General features: G+C 41.6%; 2 long non-coding RNA genes across 7 annotated transcripts in view; one reads left to right on the forward strand and one right to left on the reverse strand.

Annotated features, from left to right (window-relative positions):
* Positions 1–23,802, reverse strand: part of LOC142602665 (uncharacterized) — a 26,928-nt gene continuing 3,126 nt past the window's right edge. Inside the window, exons 2-4 of the long non-coding RNA XR_012836431.1 lie at positions 10,995–11,136; positions 9,519–9,577; positions 1–371 (exon numbers count right to left, since the gene is read on the reverse strand). This is a non-coding gene — a long non-coding RNA (uncharacterized LOC142602665). The remainder of the gene's footprint in view (positions 372–9,518; positions 9,578–10,994; positions 11,137–23,802) is intronic.
* The window catches only part of LOC142602664 (uncharacterized), a 19,634-nt gene continuing 7,917 nt past the window's right edge, over positions 12,086–23,802 (forward strand). Inside the window, exons 1-5 of one of the 6 annotated variants that reach the window (XR_012836429.1) lie at positions 12,086–12,465; positions 14,008–14,069; positions 14,233–14,293; positions 21,499–21,565; positions 22,768–22,866. This is a non-coding gene — a long non-coding RNA (uncharacterized LOC142602664). Of the gene's footprint in view, positions 12,466–14,007; positions 14,070–14,232; positions 14,298–21,498; positions 21,566–22,767; positions 22,867–23,802 lie in introns of all 6 variants that reach the window. The other 5 variants (XR_012836428.1, XR_012836425.1, XR_012836430.1 and 2 more) reach the window with 5 other exon arrangements.

Here is a 23,802-nt window from a genome sequence, read left to right on the forward strand (position 1 = left end):
TTTGTCATTTTTATTGAAGACAGCTTCATATAAAATCTTTTTCCTGTTCCTGATAGACATGGATCCATCCCTGATGGCATTGATCCACCTTCAGCAGCGTGGCTGTATTGGCAAATGAGAGTCAGGCACTGCAGTGGCTCTGTGTTTGTTGGCAGGATGTCTCCCTGAGGTGCTTCAAGGAGGGCTGCTCATGTCCTTGACGTGATCTGAGTCTGTCTTCTCCCCAAAGCACAAAGCTGGCTTAACACTTGCTGACAGTTGTGAAAGGAATTAGTTTTTGCTTGTACGTTATACGTAGGCTGTAACTGGTGTTGCTGTTAACGCAGTTGAACTCTTCCCTGGCTGCAAATCTCTTCTTCCCACAGAACAATCTTGTAGTAGAAGACAAAAACATTCTTTATAATGCTGTAATTAATGTGAGCAAAGCAGTTCTTTTACTGCCACCCTGAAGTGCTGTGCAGTGAATTTTGATCAGCTGAAATCCCTCTAACTTAAATTGTATATCTGTTCATTAAAGCTGCATATAGGATCCTATTGAACTGGATTTCCCCCTCAGACATTTTCAGTAAACACCAAAAATAGGCATTTTTTTTCCTCTAGCTGTACCATATGTGATTAAATTAGACCCTGTATCCGTACGTCCATTTATCATGGCGGCACTCAAAGACTACTAGTCTTTTCCCCCATCTTGTAGTGCTTTTATAAATAGCTAAGAGCAAGCATGGTTTTTATGTTTCTTTACAATAACCAACAACATTATTACCTCTGTTAAAGCATTAAAAAATAAAGCAAGTTAGAAGCTTTCATCAAAATATCTATAAGCACTATTGTAGAAACTTTTACTGCCTGGCTGCTGGGACTGTGCATGCATACAGATGATTCAGCTGAATGCTTCAAAAAATGTACATATAATTGTTCAACTTAATAATGAAATTTATGGGACAGTGAATGAACTATCTTGCTGTGCTCTAGAATAACTGTGTTTATGATGGCCTTCAGGAACCACAACTTCAGTTATATTAGAATATTTTTCTGACAAGCTTTAGCTTCTTTTAAGCCAAAGGCATGGTATTACAAAAAGAAGATAGCCTTTGATTTATGCATACATTGTACAAGATTTGGAGATGATCTCATTTGCATTTGGGATCTGCTTGCAAATGACCTGTGCGTGCTATCTCCTATTCAGGCAATTGCTTTTCTTTCATGACCTTTGTGCACATGTTGTCATGGTTTTTAATGCTCTGTGGGTACCAGGAAGAGAGGCTGATGGTGGGAGGCTGTCAGAGTAAACCGCTCGAGGCCGCGGACTAGCAGAAATGTGTGAAAGTGAGCCTGGCCAGGTTTGTTGATAGGGAAGAAGTAATGTGCAGTGGCACCTCCGGGAGGGGAGAAGGTCATGAGGCTGATATGTCTGGTATCCAACAGGGAGCTGCATGGGAAGTTGAGACAAATGCCAGAAAGCCTTAGCCAAGTAATGGAAAATGATGAGCAGCCTGAGCAAGGTTAGGAAAAGGGAAACTGAGCTGTAAAATTGCTGTTGTTCAGAAAATGAGCCATGAATTATGCAGAAAAGGCTGGACTTCTGCAGGCGTAAGGCTCCTCTGCACGATGAATGCCCTGGGGAGAAGAGGAAGCAGAAACTGGGAAGTATGAATGCGGGGGTTTGTTCTGTCTTGTCTTGGGATTAGTGTTCTTCAGGTTATTCAGCAAAGGGTGATTACATCTTTATTTCCTTTAATCCAACAGATGCCTCCAGGCACGTAAGATGTCACAACCGCAGGAGCTGACTAAGGGAGGAGAAAATTTGTTAATATGAAAAGAATCCAATGGCTCTATGCTCGGCCCATGGAAGTCCCGTAGCGAAGGGTGTCTGCCTCTTCAGTCCTCTCTCAAATTTCTATCCCAGGGCAGGAAGGATGTCCCTGAGCCTTCCTCCCCTAAGCACCCAAAGTAATTTCTGTCCCATGCTGTTGGAAAGCTCAGGACTGGTTCTGCTAAAAGGGCTTCAGATTTATCTGTCACTAATCAGATATGATGACTATTCTGAGAGATTATGGATGTCTTCAAGCTCTCCGCATCTTCAGGAGAGCAGCCTGGGAACTTGGCATTTGTATGTATTTAGTTCTAAAAGGTATTGCCTTGCAAAACAAGATTTTTATCAAGAAAGGTGACAGAAATATAATGGATGTGCAGTCAGGAATACTTTGATGTAACAGTAGCCTGAAGAGATAAGATACATGAAGTACTTCTGTAGTTTGCACACAGATTTGAGAGGGGATTATTAATGGATTTGAAAGAGAGTTTTTGATTTGTGTATGTATGCTTTCACTAAGGATTTCTGATATGCTACCATTAATATTTCAGTCTATTTTTAGACAAAACAATGGTATAGCTGTGCAACTAGTCTGTAATTATTTGTAAATGTGATAGTAAATGCAGTCACTCAACAGCTTAGAGAAAAGCCTATGGCTGCATGCCATTGGAAAGATGGTGAGGTGGTGACGTACTGATTTCCTCGAGACGTACAGGTTTTGACACTAGCTAGACACTGAAAAGCACAAGTCATCAAACATATTCTTTGTTGCATTTTCTGAATATTTCTTAATCTCTAACATGTCACAGCTCTGCTGGTGCATTAATGTGCACTGTCCAAGCATAGGTATTTCTATTGCTAACTCTGGGGAAAAAGGGCCAGACCGCTCCAACCTCTTAGCTCCTTTTGCAAGGAAAATGCTCCTTAGTGAACACAGATTTGTAGCAGCAGCAGTGTGCACGCGTTCTCCCTCCATTTGCATTTTAATCATATCTGGAAAACAAAACTTCAAATAGCACTTCACAATGCATCTTAAATAATTAAAAGAACCATTTCTGTATATTGTTGAAAGATATGAGGAATCTAATTTAAATCCAGTTTCAGCTGGCCCATGCTTGCTTTTAGTGTCCCTCTGGCACTTGCTTATCTGTTTCAAAAGTTGGTGAAATTCTGTTGATTTTCTTCTTTTCTTCCCTTCTATTTTACACTTCAGTCTTTTTCTGACACTGTCCTGAAAAGGAAGAATGCAGAGGACCACAAGATAGTCCTACTGATTTTGGTGAAACACTTGAATTATCTCAGAATTGCTGCTTTTATTGGTAAAAGGGTATACTAATAGATAAAGCTGTAAGTCGAGCGTCCTCCATAGTGCTGTGCCTAGTGATGGGAACAAGGCCACTGAACATACAATATTGCTTTCTGTAGATACATGTTTTATATCTTTGTAGAGCAGATTCAGTGCTGCTGCGCTTTCTACTGAAAACCACATGTGCCTGTCAAGTTTTGATCTTTACATCACCCCTGCAGAAAGCAATGTCTACATTCAGCGTTTCGGTGAGAGGTGGAGAAGGAAGGAGGTGCGTCCTTCAAAAGTTACCATCTCCAGCAAAAAAGCAAACTGTTGGGGGGGTGTGGTGTGGTTTTGGACACAAATGCTGTTGTCTCATTGGATATTAGCGTAGGAAACAGTGGAGAAGGGGACAGTAGCACACTGTATTAAAGCAGGAGCAGTTGGTGTGGATATTAGGAAAGGAGATAGTTCAAGATCATTTCAGTCAAAATAACTGAAAACTTGTTAAATCATTGAACTCACATAAATAGTAAAGTGAAAGGGTTAGCTGGGCAGCTGAGAGTTGAATATGGACTAGACCCTTGTACTTAGCTGGAAGTATTTCTTATGTGTAAGTTTGATTCGCACAATAAGAGAACTGTGCCAACTCTATGCAAGGTTTGCTTTAAGTGCATCATATTATCTAACTGTGAGGTCCTGCAATGTGCATTTTCCTCTGGTGTCCCTACGTGAACCAATGAACCGAGTAAAGCTTTCCTGGAACTGCTTCCCAGCTTGCCGAGTTTGCTTCCAGCACACCGTGCTTCTCAATGAAACAGCTAAATTTCAGGTAGAGGGGCACAGAGATTTTCCTCTGAATATGTCCCAGTCTTTCTGGTTGGACTTTGTTTGCAGGACCCCAAACTCTGATGGAATACCCAGTCTTGGTGTGTCAAAAGCTCTGTATGTTCGGAATTAAGCCCCCGGCCTCAGTGTGATGGTTTTAGGCAGCGAAGTGTGAGGTCTTGGCTCCCAGTACAGCCGGTGGAGAGAGCAGGGCACCACAGGGTGATGTATGGGGAGCTGTTTAAAGCTGGCTGTGGGAAACAGAGTGGATCTGAGCTTTGCCCCATCCCAGGTGCTTTTGGGTGCTTATTCTGAGGTTGCATATTGGACATTGCCGGAATCAGAGCCCACAGTTCTCTAATAACAACTGCTAGATAAGCAAAGCTCTCTAGTTTCAGAGCAGAGCTCCCAGAGGATTGAGCAGCAGCTCCCATAATACTGCAATCTAATTAGTAAAGCATAGGCTCAGGATTATAGATGTGAAGGTTCACTTCACTTGTAGGCTTGAGTCCTCGCTGGGCTGGCTGTCGTCATCAGGCAGCCACTGAGTATTGTTTGGGACATCCACAGTGGCTTCTCCACATGATGGAACACGCACGTTTGAGTTGCTAGCAGTTCTAGGTCTCTGGCTCTAAGACTTTTTTTCCTTCCTAGTTTTGTCTTCCTGTCACTTGCAAGCAGGATCTACTGTTGTGTCGTCGCATCACCTACTGGGAACTGAAGGATGCTAGTTGCCAGGCTGTTTTGCTGTAGCCTGCTGCATTGCTTATTGGAGAGTGGATGCGGCTGCCCTGCCTGCCTTCCCCTGAGAGCTGTCAGTGTGTGACAAGGGAATAGTATTGGTAAAATGATGCAGGTGATGGTGCCGCTTTTTTTGGACTGCAGTAGCATCTCAGTGGGAGGTGCATGCCATGGCCAAGGACGTGGGTGACCTGCATCGGCACAAGCCACTCTGCACAGCAGTGTGCACACACGCAACTTGTGTGTTCGCCAGCTTGCTCTCCTGCAAAGCCAGCTAACAAAGGGACTTGAGCTTTGAAGTAAGAGAACTGGTTCTGGCCCTGAGTCTCTAAATCACTTTTCAAAACATGGTTCAGACTCCTGAGTTATGCAGGCTCTTGAGAAAACAGTTTCGTTGACTGGATAAAATCTCAAAGCGTCAGTGTATTTTGTGATGTATTCTGCCTAGCAGCACTCTGCTGCTCTCAAGGAATTGCGAAGCATATAGGCTCATATGCTGTTTGTTTCTGTATCTCATGTCAAGAAAGGGGAAAAACTGGGGGGGGGGGGGGAATACTGTATTTTGTCCAGGGGACAGGTGAGGAGACAGAAAACTCCCCCTTAAAAGAAAAAAAAAACACTACCAAAATTCAACTGTGTGGAAACTACCTCTCTCAGTTCACTGAAGGGATTGATCAGAACCACCTGAATTTTGCTACATGTGCAGCTGTATGAAATACTGTGAAAAACAGTGCAAAAAATGCAAGTACCGAGGTTTCTTGACTGTTTTCAATCTGTATATGGAAAGCACAGCTTGCACTGGGGCAAATGTATCTGCTTACTTAAAGCCTAGCTTAAAGAGTGAATAGTTGTAGTACATCAGAACAGTCTCCTTATACCCCACAAAATAAAAAGAGCTCTGGGATGCAACTGGGACAAGCTGGTGTTTAATAATTCCTGGATACGGTGCTACTGCTCCAGAACTAGTGGCTCCCAGAGTTATGAGATGTGGAATCGGACAGGTAATGAGAAGTCCTCTAGCAAAACTTTGCCCTTTTTATTTGTTTGTAGTTTTTGTTGTTTGATGGGGGCATGGACGGGACAGGACATGACAATACAGTTCCCTTCCTCCAAAAAAAATATAAAGTACTATTTTAGTCCTCTAAAACTCCTGAAATAAAGGATTTAGGAGGGTGTAGTTGCATATTTTGATCACCCACCACCACCACCTTTCCCTGCGCTGCTTCTAACCTCAGCTACGAAGTCTGCAGTGGAGAGTATGAAGCAGCACATGAGATGGGGATGAAAAGTCTGGCTCTGGAGAGATAAACAACAAGCAGGAGGGAAAGATGAGAGTGAGAGGAGAAATAAAAGGAAAGATGTGAGAGACAGGCAAAGTGGGGCGGGAAGTGGAGCTAAAAACGGGCAAAATTGTCAGGGGATGAAGGGTTTGTTGCACTGAAGAGGGAAAACCTGAGCCAGGTAGAAATCTTTGCAATAGATGTTATATTACCTTCCAGCTGTTCTCACCAGTAAATACATGGTTGTAGGCAGACAGATGAAATAAAGGCTCCCAGTCCACGCTGAGCACCTCTCGGGAGTAGAGACTTACGGTCTGATGTAAGCGTGTGAGGAATAGGATGAGAACAATAAATAGCTTGTTTTCGTCTCTGATTGAAATTAGAATAAAAGATGACAGCCTAGCGTAACTCATTATGCTATTCAGACCCACTTTTGGTTTTCACATTTAATTGTATGATAAAGCAGCAGGATGCTTTGGAAGCAGAGGAGGCTTCCAGAGAGGGCTCTGGCAAACTGTGCAATCCTGGATATGAAAGAGCAAAACTGAGAGAGGTTGTACATAAAAATGTAGTGTTACTATACCTACTTTCCTTTTTCTATTATCTTCCATCGTTTCTGACTTTGAAAGCTGTCTCACTGTGGTAGGCTGCTTGGTGCGGGTCTACCAGCAGATCGGAGTACTCAAAGGATTAAATATGTGTACTTGATATTTAGCAGGCAAGTGAGATTTGTGAGCTAGTAGCTTGTTTGCACCGAGTTCCCTTTTGGGCAATGTCAGGCTCCAGGACTGCCAATCTAGCACCTCTCAGGAGCTCTGCATTAACAAAAAGAGAAACTTTGAACACAAACACGTACTTAATAGAATAATCCTTAATTTCAGGGTCTCTCTGAGATGTGGGATCTTTGTCTAAATTCCTTTGACAAAAGAAAATTGAGGGTTTGTTTTTTTGTTTTGCTGTGTTTTTGACTAGGGCTCCACTAATTAAGTAGCAATTTAGTTGCTTACACTTTGAAGTTTCATTCATTACCTGTCCTGTGTTAAGTCAACAAAAGGCTACATCTAAGGCAGTGAGTCTCAGGCCATCACTTTTTTGGCTGCCTAATTAAATGTAATTACTTTATTTTGTGCCAGGGTTCATACTTGTAACATTGCCTTGTAATAATTTAAATTGCATGTATGCTGCAGGGGGACTGTTTGACGCCAGAGAGGAGACGTTCCTGCTGTCCTTCCTTGCAATAGCATGCAAGTCAAAAGCACAGAGACATCATTTTCCTACCTACTTATTAGCTGCCCTACAGGAGAATCACCAGTAAGGCACTCATTTTATAGTGACAGGATGTATAACGGACCCACGATTGCGCCTAAAAATAGCCCATGTTTGGGACAGGCTGGGATTAGCCACGGAGGGAATCCTAGACGTTTAAAAGTGAGTGACCTTCCCATGGCACGAGCTTTGCATCCGTTCTCTTTTATTTTATAATTATGACAGATCAAAAGCATTACACTGCCACTCATTATCTCTTTAGAGGGATTTGAAGAATTACTGTCCTCTTGACAAGCAAAATACTCCTGCAGCTTCTATTTGTTGAGATCAAGCAGCAAACACCCCTCAAACAGAAAAATCACCTGTATTTCATTTTTCCTCTCATACATTAGGAAAAAGGTTGTTGCAGAAAGAGTAAATGAGTAGCCCAGCACAGTTAATGAGCTCTGGTAAAGCTCCCTGACCCATGGAGTAAGTACAAGCCAGTCTGAATTTTGAGTCAGACTTTAATGATTAATAATATGGTAAATCTAGTCTCACTAGCACTAATAATAGGGGTCGCCTTTGGCTCTTTGTTGGCCACTGAAAGGAGCGCATCATCGTGGCATGTCGGAGCCCTCCCTTTCTGTCATTGGTGCCAGCAGGTCTACAGTGAAGCAGTTAAAACTAATGTGAGATCTTAAGTCTCTCAAGCTGCATTCAAGTTTAAAGAGGAGAGGGAAAAAAAAAAACCCAAACAACTTCTGGCTTTCTAAGGGCTAGATAATTTGTGGAGTGTTTGGAGGAACATCACAAAGAAAACAAATGGAAAAACAATTAATCAATTTAATGTAAAAGACGGATGGGACTGTTTCTTTCCAGAAACAATGTCATATCAGTATTTGGGTACAAAACAGGAAGCAGGAGTTCATTTAAAGTGGATTTGGCTTGGTGGGGGGAAAACTAAATTTTTATGGCAGTTTTGTGAGGGGCAGCAAGATAAAAATCAAACATGCATGTATTTGCTGTGAGCTTTTGGTTTGGTTGGCTGTGGGTTTTTTTAAATACTGTTAAGAAAACCTGATTCCTGCTACATATTGTTTCAATTTAAACACCTTTGGAAATTCAAGTGCTGGCTATGCCTGAGCTAATTCTTTATCTTGCTGCATGTGCTTGGCATCCAGCCCACTAAGTTTATCCTATCTGTGACAGAGAGCACGTCGCTTGTAGAAAACGATGGGAGATATGGGGAAAATATTTGCTCTTTGAGTATGGTAGTAGGTCATCAGGATTTTCAACTGGTTTTTAATCTGCAGGAATACGGGGAGGGGGGCTATATGTTCAGCTCATCCTCTTTTGTATTAGGACCCCATTATATTTGTTGTATCAAGAGCGTGTTTTATATGGGGGATGAGGATGTTCATCTCCACAGAGCAGGCAAGACAGCATGAAAAGCATTTCAGTTTTGCCCTGGTAGGTACATAAGCTAAACCATATAATTTACTTTTCTCTTTTAACTTACATTGACACGCATTTACAGCCCTGTTTGCCATCTCATGATGGCATAAGCTTATTGAAATAGGGAGCCTATCAGTCTGTGTTCGATTTTAGATGTAGGGATATCATTAACGATTAATTTCTTCCATTGACTATCAATTTAAATCAGGTCCATTTAGAAGGTTGCAAATGCAGAGTCCTCGAGTCAGGCCTTGTTAGCAGGCTCAGGTAACCAAATTCATTTAAGGATGAGGTAAACAAGATTGTGGTATTGCAGTCTTTATGGACACCCACTGCAGAGCGTCGGAAGCATGCTTTGCACGTAACTAGTGGTTTGGTTGGCGAGGAACATGGAGCCATGCCTACTAGTGATTAAAAAGCTTCTAACACATGGAAAATGCTCTTGCTCAAATTCTGCCTCTTGTGAAGCCTTCTCCATGCTAAACTGCAGTGCCAGGTAGATCAAACTCTGCATTAAAGGAGTAGTGGAGGGCTAACTTCATAACTAATTTTGTACGGCCTCCTAAACCAGCAGGTCCGTGGTTAGGTGTGTCTGCCCCTGCAGAGATTATGGGCTACGGGCATTCAGTATCCGACGTAGAGCTTGTCATCTGCAGTGGGGCCCCTCGTGTAAAGCAGGCTGAGATGATCGATCTTGCCTTGTCAGACAGGCTGTCTTAGGTGAGCAGACAGGCGGCAGAGCTATTTAAAGCCAAAGAAATGAGGAAAAGCTGAGAGCTGCTATAGAATGTAATCTGCTCTGTGCTTTTGCCTCCAAGTTGTAAGAGACCTGTATTAAGAGAGACTGAGGTGGTCCCCATCTTACCTCCACATTTCTTGCCGCTTGCTCTGCCAAGGTTCAGGGCATCTGGGTCTGGCCATGTCCTGCCAGGGAATTACAATGGAGAAGAATTTTTACATTGTACAATAGAAACTGAAAAGAAAGAAACCACTCGTGTGAGGATCATAAGCCGGCCTTCCTCTGTTTCTGCAAAAGAACGAGTATGACCCACATCACTAAACAACTATGGAGCATATTAAAAAAAACACAAAACCAAACATGGAAGTGTTAGCTGGCTTAAACCAGAGGGTAATGGTGCATGGTTTGCTATAGCTTAGATTAACGCTCGCATTCCAGTTTGTTTCCTACTAGATGGGTTCAAGCACAGCTTCGTCTTGTTGTTGTGCTCTCGGTGGGCTCTTGCAGGATGACTGGCAGAGTTTCTTTTCCAAACTGAAGAGTCTCAGTCTACACTGTCCTGCCTTGTCCAGGAGCTGTTCTGTATTTTTTAGAAGACTGCTCTGACTTACACCCCCCGCCCGCCCCCCCGGCCCTATCTGTTACAGCCTTTCTTGAGATGAGGAGACCAGAGCATTGAGATTGTGGGTAAACCATGGATTTGGCAGCATAATGATATTCTTGGATTTGTTTGCTGTTTCCTTCCTATTAGTTCCTAGTGTTTGAATTGCTTTTTGACCTCTAAGGAACACTGAGATGATGTTTTTGTGGACCTCTTGACTATAACATCAAGATTTGGTAACAATCGGCTCAGCACTCACTATTTCTGTGTATGCAGAATTGCATCGTTTCACATGTATCAATGTTGAATGTGATCTGACATTTTACTGCCCAGCTTTTCAGTCTTATAGGGTCCTTCAACAATTCTCATCAGTCTTTATTATCTTAAATTGCTGACTGTCGTTAGCAGCCTTTCTCGTGTCTCTGCTCAGATGATTTTGTTAGTATATTGAATAAAGTTAACCATTGAAATAAAGTCAGGGCAAGTCAGTTTGCACATAAACTATTTGTGAGGCGGTTCTTACATTGGGTGTAAGTGCTGTTACACTTAACACTACTTGGATTATTACCCACCATTACATTTGAAAGAGTTATTTGGACCCAGCATGAAACTTGTGAGGCCCTAAGAAATCTCCCCACCAGCTGTGATCCTGTTGCTCTCAGACAGATTCGAATGGATTTGGGAGAAGCAGTCACATCGTCTCCCTCTAATAGGTTTCTGGGCTGTGTATAGACAAGATGTGAAGCCAACATCCAGATCTTTGCTTCCCAGGAGCCGATGAGGCTCAACTTGAACATCAAAAATACCAAAACAAAATACTTCCAGCCCCTGTGTCCTGTTATCAACAGATGGTATTGATAGCCTGTTCCACAGTAAAACAACAAAGGTCTAACCAGGATCTTTAACAAATTGCCAGCGGGGAGGAGGGGAGGGAGGATAAAGGAAGAAGAAAGATGGTGCCTTTAAATAGAAAGGAAGGAAAGGGAAAAGACAATACTTACAGTTTTATAATAGTACGGGTCCTGGGGCCAGAAAGAAAAAGTCTCCATCCTATTGGAGATCCACAAATGGCATCAGAGTAGGAGAGGGAGGAGAGGAATGGACTTGCTTGCAAAATTCTGAAGCCTTTCCAGTATTAGAAACCTTGAATGATATTGGGGTGTAACAAACCAGTTAGCAGCAAGTATAATGTAGGTTAATTCAGTTTCCTTGTACGTGCAGCAAATGTCCCTCGATCTGTTGTTGGGCTCGGCTTCAAAAGTGGAAATAATTTTTTTACAAAATGGTCATTTAAAAGTAGCTTTGTCTTTCTGTCAGCTCCAAAGATGTGATGTAGGGGCACCTAGCCTTAGAACAGGGAAAGCAGTGCTACAGGGAACCGCAGGCTGGGAAGCCTGACATAAGAACTGGGCAAATAAGGAGGGACTGTCCTCTAGACCAGACTTAGCTGATGCTTTGATAAACATCACATATCTGGGAGGAGCTGGTGGGGTGTCTGTGAAAGCAAGTTAAGTCTCACATTTTTTGAGTTCTTTGAGAGAACCCTATTGCTGTGTGTGTCCCGACTCCCAGTTAATACAGGTTTTGAAAAAATGTTTGGCAATTAAAGGCACTGTGGGATGAGAGGGAAGGTATTTACATGGTATGTAATTAATTAAAAGACAGGAAAAAATAAGCAGGAGTTAGTAACCAGCCTTCAGAAAGGAGAGGGATCACCAGCAGGTTGGCAAGGATTTGTCCAATGCTCGTTATACTGAGAAATGAGTGGGAGAACCATATGGTGACGAGGTTTGTTGATGATACCAAGCTTTGCAGGGTAATAGGGTTGAGCACCAATTACAATGGGCTGCAAAGGGACATTGAGACTAAATGACTCACATGAGAAGACATACAAAGCAGCAGAAGTGGTGGTACACGAGAGGGTGGGGGAAGTCCTCTCATTCTTTCCTCTTAGAACTTTAAGCTGACTCTACCTCGGTTATTAACAGTGCCGTGAAAACACTGGCTGAGTGCAGTAGCAGTCGAAGGAGGAAATCATCCGTCAGGAGTGGAGATGACAGTAACAGTATGAATCTGTTGTAGGTCAGTTTAGAGCAGCCTGTGTGGTTCTGGTGCCCTCATTCCTGAAAGGATGTGGGCAACTGGAAAAGGCCCAGAGAAGGTTGATGGGATAATCAGAGGTCTGGTGTGACTTCAGTGTGAGCAATGACTAAAGAGGAGGACTCATCAGCCTGGAAAAACACTTGGGAGGATATGATAGAATACTATGAAATAAGGAGTGTCGCAAAGAGGGTGACTGTGGACCAACCGTTCAGTGCCAGTATATATGTTTGGGGATTTTTTTCCTTTTTCTCTTTGTAACCAGGTTTCCAAGTTCTGGTCAAGATCTCCAAGTTTGGTCTTAGTCTGCCAATATTTTTTGCCCGTGAGTGATGGCACTGCAGAGTGGAATGGATCCCGAGCAAAAAGCTGGTATGTCTGTAAGTGTTTTAAGGTTCAGTGCACACTTTAAAAACCCATTAGCTGAAATACTGTCTGTACTTTTATGCAGCAGAATATCAATCTCGGAGCAGTTGCAGAAGAAAGTACTTAATATTGAATTTTCTGGCCTTTAAATTATAATGATATATTGTTGTGGCTTTGCATTTTACAATATAACTCTAAAAATACCACACAAACACCTTAAGATACTTTCCTTATGATTGTAATGTCTGTCTTGGCAAATGGTATGCATTATAAAGATATATTGTAGCTGTATTGAAGGTACATGTTACACAAAAAAATCCTCATTAAAAACAGGTGATATATTAATTATAAATGTATGTTCTTTTTGAAAACTGAAACTGCTCTTAAAGCACCTATCAGAAAGTTTAAGTAACAAACCCTTTTTTTTTTGCTTATGTATTCCATCCTCTTTATCTATAGGAAGGAAAAAAATCCAAACAGTATAGGGGTTCAAGCTGTAATGCTGTTGGTTTCTTGAAGCTTTCAAATAACTAAAAGTTGCAAATCAAATTTTGGTGTGCTGCATAAGGAATTCTGCATTCTCTCTCCCTGTATAGCTTTTGCATCTCAAATTTACTGTTGCATGTCAGAATAGCTTCTCTGGGGGGGTGAGGGTGGGGTGGTGTATGTATAAGACCAAGGTGGTGCATGGAGATCTGAGGAGAAATTCCAAAGAGTAGATTAAGTATTTTAAATACACAGTCTGGAGATTGTGATAATTTAAAAATACGGCTTGGAAGGTTATAAAGAACCTTTTTCAGGTATAAGGTAACACTAGTAAACAATGGTTAGTGGAACTGCTGAAACTATTGACTCCATTTAATCTGCAAGAAAATCCTTTGAAATGCAAGAAATGTGTAATAAGGGTTGCTGTAAAACTGGGGCGAGAACATGCCAGGTTTCCTCTTAGGCAAACACTTCAATCCCAGTCAGGCAGACTGGATATTCAGCATCTGAAATAAAAATAGTGTCTTCGTAAGGCACCCATCAGTACCTGACTCGCTCTGTCTCTCCGCATAACTGATTCAGTCATGTGTCACGTGTGTTCAGGTGTGTGCTGTCTCATCTTTCAAACCCCTTTCTTGATCCATGCTACTCTGATTCATTATTCTTTGCTCTAATGAACTGTAATCATCAGACTCGTGATTTCTCTTATTCCTTGTGTCATCCTACAGCACTGTAAATGCTGCCTTTTCTCTCTTGATGTCTCTTGGGCTCAGACACTTCATCTGTAACTTTACTGCCCAAATTCTTCTTTCGCCCGTTTTCTCGTGCAATCTTTGACATTTTTGCACTTTGTCTGTGACACAAGGCCTGATCCATGCATTCCCAGTCCCTCTTTCCCATATTTGTTTCAGGTTCTGCTCCAAACTCTTCCATTATGTCCATAGTGCCATCCAGCACTGCTTGTCAACTTCTTATCTTCTTGATAGGATATTAAAAAAAAAAAAAAAGTAGGTCACTTTTTGTCAGTTTGCTTAGAACATTTCCTCTGAATTTACCTTTCAGGCTGTGTTTAGTTTATCACGGGTGTGAAAAGCTATGCTGGTGACTGAAGGCCTGTTTCCTAGGTAAGCTCTGACCAAGCTTTATTGCAGGACGATGCAAACATTTCTAAGATACTCTGGTTTATAAACAGTAGAAAGGACAGAGAAGACCTACTGTAAACTGAGCCAGAACAGAAGGCCATTCAACTATTGACTACATGTTTTTGTTGTCATCATGTCCTTTCAGCTAATCTCTGGAAAACGAAGGTGTTTCAGCTGAGGCATCTGTAGTTACGCGCTTGATCATTGTGAGTACGTATGGCTGATATTTCTGGTCGTTGCAGTGGGACAGATACTGCAGTTAATGAGGCACCACTGCGCTTTGTTGCTTCGGCAGCTGCTGGGGACAGTTAGCGGTGGCATTGCTCTAGGCTGCGAGGGAAGTGAGGAAAGAGGTTGTTCCAGTAAGTGCCTTGCCTCCTGTTTGTAGCTTGGCCCGTTGCATCTCGCCAGACACACAGACTCCTCCAAGTACTTTCACAATCATCTCTTGTCTCTTCAATTACCACTTCCTCCTCCCCCTGCCTCTCTCTTCCGTTTGACCTTCTGGTAATTCCTCCGGCGCTAGTTCAGAACGGTGCAGTAGGCTATACTACCCCCCTCCAATTAAAGATATAAGTATGTGGCACATTAGAAGTTACCTAACAAGCCTCTAAACCCCCCTCAAATGAGAGCCCGCAGTCTCATTGATCTTGCTTGACCCACTTTGAATCCCAAATTTTTGTAGGCTGCAGTTAACTGTCACAGCTATTTCAGGTTTTTGGAACTTTGCTGTTGCTTTGCTTTTTTACTTTGTGCTGTCAGCCAGGAGGAGTAGGCTTATACTTCCAGATTTAGGCACAGACTGACTTCCCAGGTTCGCATATCACACTCGGGGCTTATTTTTAATTCATAAAGACCACTTGATGTAATGATCAGCAATCAAAGAATACACAATTATCACTCTTGCAAACTTTCCTGTGCCTCAGCAATTAAACCAACAAATTAGTTAAAGGCTCCAATGCGGAAGAAGATTGGTAGACTGTGGTCAAGACACACATTTACGGATTTTCCCTTAAGCTGCTTTTCTTGAGGAAGCTTTGATAAAGACCACATGATATCAATTATCATTAACTTTGTGTGGTTTCTCTGCATTTGGAGCTCTCAGACATTAGTAGACAGGAGCCCTGTGTTAAGTCTTTAATGTATAACTGATATTTATGCTGCATAGCCTATTCTCATTTTGGTTTGTCAGCTGACATTTGAAAGGGAAGATTTGAGACAATTTATATGCACAGACTGTGGCCTGTTGTGCTGAGTGACACTTCCTTCTCTGATCTGATTTGACAGAAAGCTATTCTAACAGCAGCAACAACATATTTTAAATGCCAGATTCAAACCCAAACATTTTAATTATACCTCATGTTCAGTAACTGCCTGAAAAATTGAAGGATGCATTTTGTTAAGGTGTCACTGCCTGAGCTCGACAACAAAGTCAGCATGATTTAATAAACTGATTTAAATCCTCTCTTCCGAGAGTGCAGACTCATATAAAGTCCCTAAACATCAAAGTCTCTCTTGTCTTGAGCTCTGTTCTACAGTCCATCAGTGTGAGCCTTCCTTCACAGGCAGCAGAAGGAATTCAGCAAACACGTAGATGTGATTCATTCTTAAGATCTTCAAATATGTGGATGAGTCACTGATAAGTACATGTGAGTTGTGCTGACCAGATTTAGAGTGCAGCAACCAGCACTGGAAATTACAGGATGTAGCTGGGAACAGATGAGGGACCCTGAAAACTCTTATAATTGAGGAAGTACATACGAAAATCCACAGCAGCCTGGAGAGTTCATTTCACTGAAGAAGAAAAAAAAAGGGTCTACATAATTCATTTTACTCGGATTTACAGACAAGTTTAGGCCTGATTGATAGTTCACAATTCCTCTTTGCTACTTTTTCAGTTTGGGGTTCTCAACAAATTGGAGAAGAAAAAAAAACAACTAAAAAACCAAACCAAACAAAACACCAACCCTGAAACATCTTTATTCTATAACTTTTTGGAAGTTGAAAGGCTGGATGTGATTGGCAGTGTTAGCTGAGTTTTACGTCCATATACGATCTGGGTGCTGTGAGCTGGGGGGGAAGTGGGGGGCTGTGGCATGGATGTGGATAACCAGGAGGCAGAAACAAATGTCTTAAGAAATTATATTTTCTTTAGATTTTGATTTATTTTTTTTGTTAGCAACAGGTAGTGCTAGATCATAAAAGCTGAGGGAACCTTGAAAATTTTGTTTATGTGGCAGAGCCCACAGGTTGCTGCTTTATTTCCTGTGTGAGAACACCACGATTTCAGGGGCAAGGACGGGGGAATTATGTTTGAACACACCACATGCTCTCAGGCAACGTTCTTCAACCCAGACAGTGAAACAGCGTGCAGCATTTTATACCCTTGTCGGTCGAGAAATCAACTTTGGACTCCCAAGAGAAATTTGAAGACTTCACATGACACTTGCATAGATTACCTTGGTCGGTTTGACTGACAGCTACATGAGGTTATCACCTTCTGCTATTTGTCTGTCTGACTTAGCACATCATTTTGAGGTATCCGATGCTACTATGCCTCGTGTCATGTTTTACTTAGGGCTTTTCCTCTGTTCATTTAAAGCTCGCGTGGCTTTTTTTAAAGCTACAGTAGTCAGGATGAAGTAGTACAGGTGGTGTTTTCAAGTGTCGTAACATAAAACTTGCATATATTTTGCAGCTACTAAATATGCAACACACCAGCCTGTGAAGCAGCTGAATTCCTGCTTGATGTCAGCACACAGCAGGGCTCCACCTGCACAGCAGGCCTGGACTTGACCTTGTCATTTTTCACACTGATTCATCAAGTTATTTGGCTGGGATGTTGCTGTAATCGTGGTGTAATTGGAAAATCCTATGCTGTTCAATCACCTTTAACCACCTACTCTTGTAGCTATATATGAGCAAACATCTTTGAGGACAGCATGCCAGGGATGCAGTTTCCCATGGCTATCAAGAAGAATTAAGTGGATTCAAATTTTTCTCAGAAACTTTCCAAACTTTTGGGTTATTGGATGCTACAATCAAAAATATCAATTCAACAGCTTTTAAAAATGCCATCATCTTTTTTGCTAGACATCATTTAAAATAGCTGTGCTGCCTTAATGTTTCCTGTTTTTCAAGATGTTCAGTCTTTCTTTTCCCTAACCCTCTCTGATGAACACCTCAATGTTCAGCTTGGGAGTTTGCATTTTAATTTCAGATGTCTAATGGTTCTCACTTAGTTGATTAGAAACACTTATCCTATACTCCTAATTTCTGAGATTTTTCTCAACTGAAAGTAGTGGGAGCATAGCCAGGCACAGATTTACCTTTTCTTACCAGTTTTTCCACACCATGTTACATGCTGTGTTAAATAGAAAAGTGAGAATCCCTTGTTTCTTCTGTGAAACTCTAATATTTGCAGTGTCCTCGGACCCAGGCAAGATATAAGCCTGTGACACACAGTGTAAACTTCACAGATTACAGGTTTCTGTAGCGACCCCTGATGTTATTGCACAACAAAGCCTAGGGTTTTTACTTGAATTACTGCTAATTTCAAACTTCGGGCTATCTGCATTACATTTAACATCGGGGCACATAAAGGGCTGATTTCATACAAGACTCTGATCCCTCCAAGAGGGTGGCATTCCAAAATGATGCAAAATTCAAGATGGGACTGAGCTGAGTGGTTGATCCCAGTGTATCTTCACCAAGAGAAGGTTTCTTGACCCAGAGAGCCCATTCCTAGAAGAAGTTAGAGCCTGACTGTTGCTGTCTGATTAGATGACCCAGGCTTTTGGTAAAACCTCTCCCAGGTAATGATGCCAGCAGATCAAAGAGTGAGTGGCAGCGTAGCAGTAGAAGAAATGGAGAGAGACAGAGGGAAAACAGAGACTTTCACCAGCCACTTGAAAACTGCTCCATCTTGTAAGAGTTGTGACAGGCAGCTCAGAAGAAAACCCAGACAGGAAGGATGAAAATTTCCATTGGCAATCCGAAAACAAGAGAGTTTGGAATGCATGCCCATGTTAAACAGAGGCTGGCTCCTGGCTTAAACACAGTCCTTGCTTAACCAAACCTAGCTAAGAAAAGCTTGTGGTGCTCAAGACGTGCAATTTCTGAGCATGGGTAGTGTTGTAGTGAGAGCCACCAAAGGAAAAAAAAAATTAAACGCATCACGAAAGCAGAAATGCTGTGTTTTGATTGAATAGTTTCGCTATTGACGAGGATTTGAATTAATGGAAATAAATCACTTCCCATCAAAACTTTTTGTGAATTATCCCAGTCTTTCCATTTTAATAGCAGAGTAAGGCAGAAAAAAGTTCTTGCATCAACCTCGCACTGCTACTGAGATTACGTTTAATGAAGCTAGGAATTAATTATATTTACTGAGGTATATCTTGACCATTCATTGAGCTTTTTGTTATTGCTGCGTTTTATTAATCTTCCTCAGCAGAATATGCTGGAATTACATTTGCTTACCCTTTGTCTAGGCTTTTACCGTTTACCAGAGCCATCTCCAAACTAAATGTTATGCGTGCACTGTAAAGCCTTCAAAGCAATACTTTTAATCTGCTGGGTTTATGCAATGAAAGCTGAATAGGTTACTGAAATTCATAGTGATCGCATCACCTCTGCTCCTTAAGCTGAAACCTATTGGGATATATCCTGCAATGCCCTTTTCTCAATTTTCAGGTTCTTATGAAACAATACTTAAAAGGATGTGGGAGTTAGCTTTAAAAAATCCCATTAGTAAACTGGATTAGCATCCTGACAGTGTGTGGCCCCAAACCAGACACTGGGAAGCTAAAAATAAGGTGCTGTTTTAAAGACTCTTGTAGAGAAAGCATGCCCTCAAACTTCTCTTGACTCGCATGGACCATCTTTCACTGCCTCGGTGACTATGTATTAGGAGAGTCATGACAGCCTGTGTGGCAATTATGCTGTGTGTTTCATTGCACATACAGCTCGGCCAGCCGTGCACAGCTTGCACTCTGGAAGCTACAAAAATACAGTTACATGTGGGTTTGTTTGTCTGTTTAAAAGAGGTTATTAAAAAAACACCTATGAGGATTGATTAATTACTTGGTAATGTGATCACCATCTGAATAAAACCTAGGCAAAAAGCTTCCAGCAGAGGGAGTGACCAAATTAAAAATCCCATCTAAACTGCCTCTGAATTATATGTTGCTGGTAAACATTTTTATGCCTCAAGTGTATGTGCCCTGGGAAGCAGGGAACTATCTTAAACAGGACTGTGTTTTACAGAGGCTCATGCGTGAGGCTGACAATCACACTCCCACATGCGAGTCAATGCAATTCAAATAGCAACATTTAAATATGTGAACAGGATTAAGAAGAGTTTTTCCTTCTTGCAGTTCATGCACTGTGACTGCTGTCACCCATGTGGACTGCTCTGCATTGCAATATTCGGCATGCCTAGTGTGCCTAAAGAAATCCAAAAATCCCAGCTTTGATCCTCAAAACCCCCATTAAGCCGAAGTCCAAATATGAGCCATGTTTACTTCTCCTCCTAGAAAAATATTCTGATTAAGCAAAAGGATGACAAGATTGGTTAGCTTTTAGGTAGCACCTAAAACACTGGTAATGACATCTTTGAGGTACCTGCGTATTTCCCTGATGATGAGGCTAATTATCCTCTTTCAAATCCATCTTTATTATTAGCCTTCCACAGTCACCCAGGCATATGTACCTCAAAATGATTCTTTTCTTCAAAGGCAGCTCAAAGGTTAGCAGTCCTAACCAGGGTGATGATGAAACATAAAACCCCCTCTCTCAGTGAACATTGTAAATGCACATTCTTTCCATCACATCTCAATTTAATGTCTTTTTTTTTTTTTTTAATAAAATCTTTTTACCTAGAGCATTAGTAGTCTAAACTGGGATCTTTGTGTTGCAAGACATCAGACAGCGGAGACACAGTGTCAGAAGCCTCTCTACAGATGCTCACTGAACAGTTCAGAGCAGTATCAAAACTTGTCCTAATATTAAAAATAGCATATATTCTATTTAAAAATGTGATTAGAAAAAGCAGTGTTTGGGGATGCGAGGGAAATGTTGCACTTGAGAAAAGAATTGGGGGCGAGGGGGTGTGAGAGAACCCCACCTAGAAAAGAACTTCCAGCATTGAGTTTAAATATAGTTTTTGATAGACAACTAGCTTTTTAAATGATCCCTTACCTTTGTGATTTTTTGCAGCTTTCAAATGTAGGTTTTTTTCTTGTTGTACCCAAGCTGAACCATGTGTAAAGTAGTAGTCCCATTTCAGGTGAATTTTTAAGTTCTATAAACTTCATAATTGTAGCACACAAACACTTTTCCCCCAAAGACAAACAATATAATATCCTCTGGGGAAAACAAGAGGTCTCCAAGTTTAGAAAACAGGCTGGAGTGATCATTAGTGAAGCACAATTTCATGGCAGGAAGTCGGCTTGGATCCCGTCTATGTATCCCAGACATTTTATGGTCTGGATACAGAAAGCTCATATGGTGAATGTTGGGGTTTTTAACAGCCATATTTTGGGCCCATAAAATAACCAACTACAACAGTTAATTTTCACCCACACACCCAAATTGCTAGTTGGTATCACAATTTCAGTCCCCTGACACCCCTTACACAAACATACACTATTCACCACCAAAAAAAGTAAAACCAGGAGGGTAGTCTTTGGGGATTGCAATGGAAGTTAAAAAAACACACACACCATACACACAAAAACGAGCAGCAGATGACTGATTATACCTTCCAGCAAGGCGCAGAAGGAAACAGTTTACAGAATGTGTTGCCTCACAGCTCTTCCATCTCTCCATCACCTCCCTGTCCTTTTTCCTTTCTTTTCTGCTCTGGTCTCTGTCGTCCTCCTTTCATAAGCTGTTGTAGCCCAGAGCAGAATCAGCAGCTTCCAGCTCGCTTTAACTCTTTCCAAAACGGCTCCATGTGTTCGAGCAGGAAATACAACAAATAGATTGCTACTGTGTTGTTTTGTATTGTGAGAAAATGTAAGCAGGCAGCTAGGTTATCATCTACTCATCCTAATGAGCACTTAGTCCTACTTAAAATAGTGCTACGCCACAGAAGAAAGAAATGGTGATCCTTTAGCTCATCGAAAAATGAACAGCATGACCAAGCTAAGTTGTGAAACACACTAAAGCTTGTTGGTCATTCAGTTCAGTACAAATTAAAAAAAAAGAAAAGAAAAAAAAAAAGAAAAAGGAGTAAACACTAAGATGGAGATTTTTTCCCCAAGCTGAAGGATTTGGCTCCCAAGTCCCACTAGAAGTTAGCTAGAAGTGATCCCCAAGTCCCAGAGGTGGTTCTGAAAATCTTGGTTAATGAAATTTATTTTCAGCAGGGACATGTGTTAATGTGTAAATATGTATCTTGGACTAGGATCCTCCTGTTGGGAAGATATCAGTGATTAGGGATGCCTGGAGGATGTCATCTTTTAGGGAGAGAGGTATTATTGCATTAATTATATCTAGCTACTCAGTAACTTAAACTGGGTTGAAATTAAAATGGAAGTTTTTTGGGGTGTTTCTTGGGAAGTTTTAGGTCTTCCTGAGATGTAGGAAATGCTGGGCTATACGTCAAGAGCAGGATGTTGGCTCAGCAGGTTCTAAAACAAGGAAAATGGGCAATGGACTTGAGAGGTGCAGTTATAGACCAGTCCTGCATTTGCAGAATGAAATATATAGATGATTTAAGAGGCCCTTTCTCTTACCTTTTTAGGTCCTGATTACTTTCAGTGGGAAAATTATATCAAGCATAGAAAATGCTTCCAAAAATTCTGAGGCACTGGAAAAACTAGCTCTAAAATACAGATTTAAAGCTGACCGAGACACTCCAGCCAGCCATGTCACCTTTCTGTCTGCCTTGTTTAATCAACATTGCCTAGAACACACTACGGACCGTAAGACATTGCATCTCCTTTTACTGTGTGTTCAGACTGGTCATCTTCTTCCACCCAGCTAAGCCAGAGGGAAGGCTCAGCGCACAGCTTGCAAACACAATTCCTTTGGAGTCCGCATGGGAGAGGTGGTGTCTTTCCTGAAGCCCCATCCCAGGAACTTCTCTCCTTAAATTGCTTCCGCAGCATCATTTCATAGTTCCTCATAAAAAAGAAGACGGCTTCCTTATGGCCTTCCTGAGCAGAGAATGTGTGAGAGGAGCTGTAATCCTATTGTCCTTTCCCTGCCAGAAGATGTTTTATCCTGTTGAGGGACTCAAATCACGTTTCCCGGGTGGAACTTCTCTCGCTGCACACTTCAGTGTTCAGAGCTTGGTCTCTCCTGGTACCTTGCCCTGCGATCCCGTGGCATCCTTCAGCTGGGTCCCCAGCTTCACCTCACACACTAGTTCTTTGCAAGGTCCAGTTGCCTCGTTCCTTCACTTGCTTGGTTTGTATCTGTCTGCAGTTTTCCAGCTTTAATTAGTGTCTCCAACAAGTGTCTGGGCTAAGCCCTAACAGCAAGTTCCTCTTTGTTTACCCCAATGTGGGATGCACTGCAATAGCTCTCAACAGCATCCCGGCCTAGAGGGTCTCTTACTAAAAATGTACGTATTACAGTTACTATTGCTGCTGGTGAGCCAGGGACAGGAGGGGATTTACAGCTCCCTCAGCGTCAGCTCTTAGATTTATTTTTTATTTTTTAAATGCAGGTAATTTGGCTGGCAAAAGCTGCTGCTCGAGAACGTTTGAGAAGCACCATCCCAGATCGACATGCCTTGCGAGACTGGCTCAGCAGACAACTTTCAGAGGTACTATTTTAAAAGTCTTTAGTCAAGTTTGTGCTATTCACGCTAATTCTGATGAAGTCCCACATAACATGTCAAAGATAAAACATGTACATTTTCCAGACTGCAACATTTTTCAGGTACTGGTGATTTTAAGAGAAGGGTTACAGCCAGCCTGAGTTCAAACAGAATACAGCATAGCATATCCACATCTTGAAACATGACAGCTTTGTAGGGTGCAATGAATGTCTGACTTTACAGATGCATGGAAATTCAAACTGTAAATCCATTATTTTTTTTACCATATTGTCAGGGAGAGTAGTGAAAAAATGGCTATATGTACCCCACTCATCAAGATTATGGCATATGCTTACTGTACAAAGTACTATTTATCTACAGTCTTGCATCTATTCCTTTGGGGCCTGAAATCCACAACTAAAAGATAGAGCTGAAATGTTGTCTGACATGCAGAGTGCTCTTTTTTTGAAATATTTTATATATATATATATAAAAATCGGCTTTAAATATGTAGCAATAACAACAACGCTCTTGAACTAACTGTTTGCACCATTGCAGAAAACAGAGAACTTCAGCCATTTGTCACTCAGCTTGAACCAATACTTTTACATTTCAGAGTCTTGGTTTGGGGAAGCTTTTTCTGGCTTTAATTTTCAAAGATTTTATTTTATTTCTGATCAAAGTGGTACAAAATGAGCCACAATGAACTTAGCCAATATAGCAGCACTAGAACTAGTTTCCAGATAGCTCTTTTTCTTTAAATCAAATTACAATGGTTAGTCTTATTGTGTGGTTTGTGTGATTGCAAGAGAATTTAAAAGCAAACTTCAACACTCAGCAAATTCATGGAAATCCAATGACAAATTTACTGAGCTAAAAGCAGCTCGAGAATGTTGAACCTGGGAGACTGCAGTCTAACAGAGCGCAGCTGGCAGCCTTAGT

The sequence above is a fragment of the Balearica regulorum genome, chromosome 7, assembly GCF_011004875.1.
Source record: "Balearica regulorum gibbericeps isolate bBalReg1 chromosome 7, bBalReg1.pri, whole genome shotgun sequence".
NCBI classification, from domain to species: Eukaryota; Metazoa; Chordata; class Aves; order Gruiformes; family Gruidae; genus Balearica; species Balearica regulorum.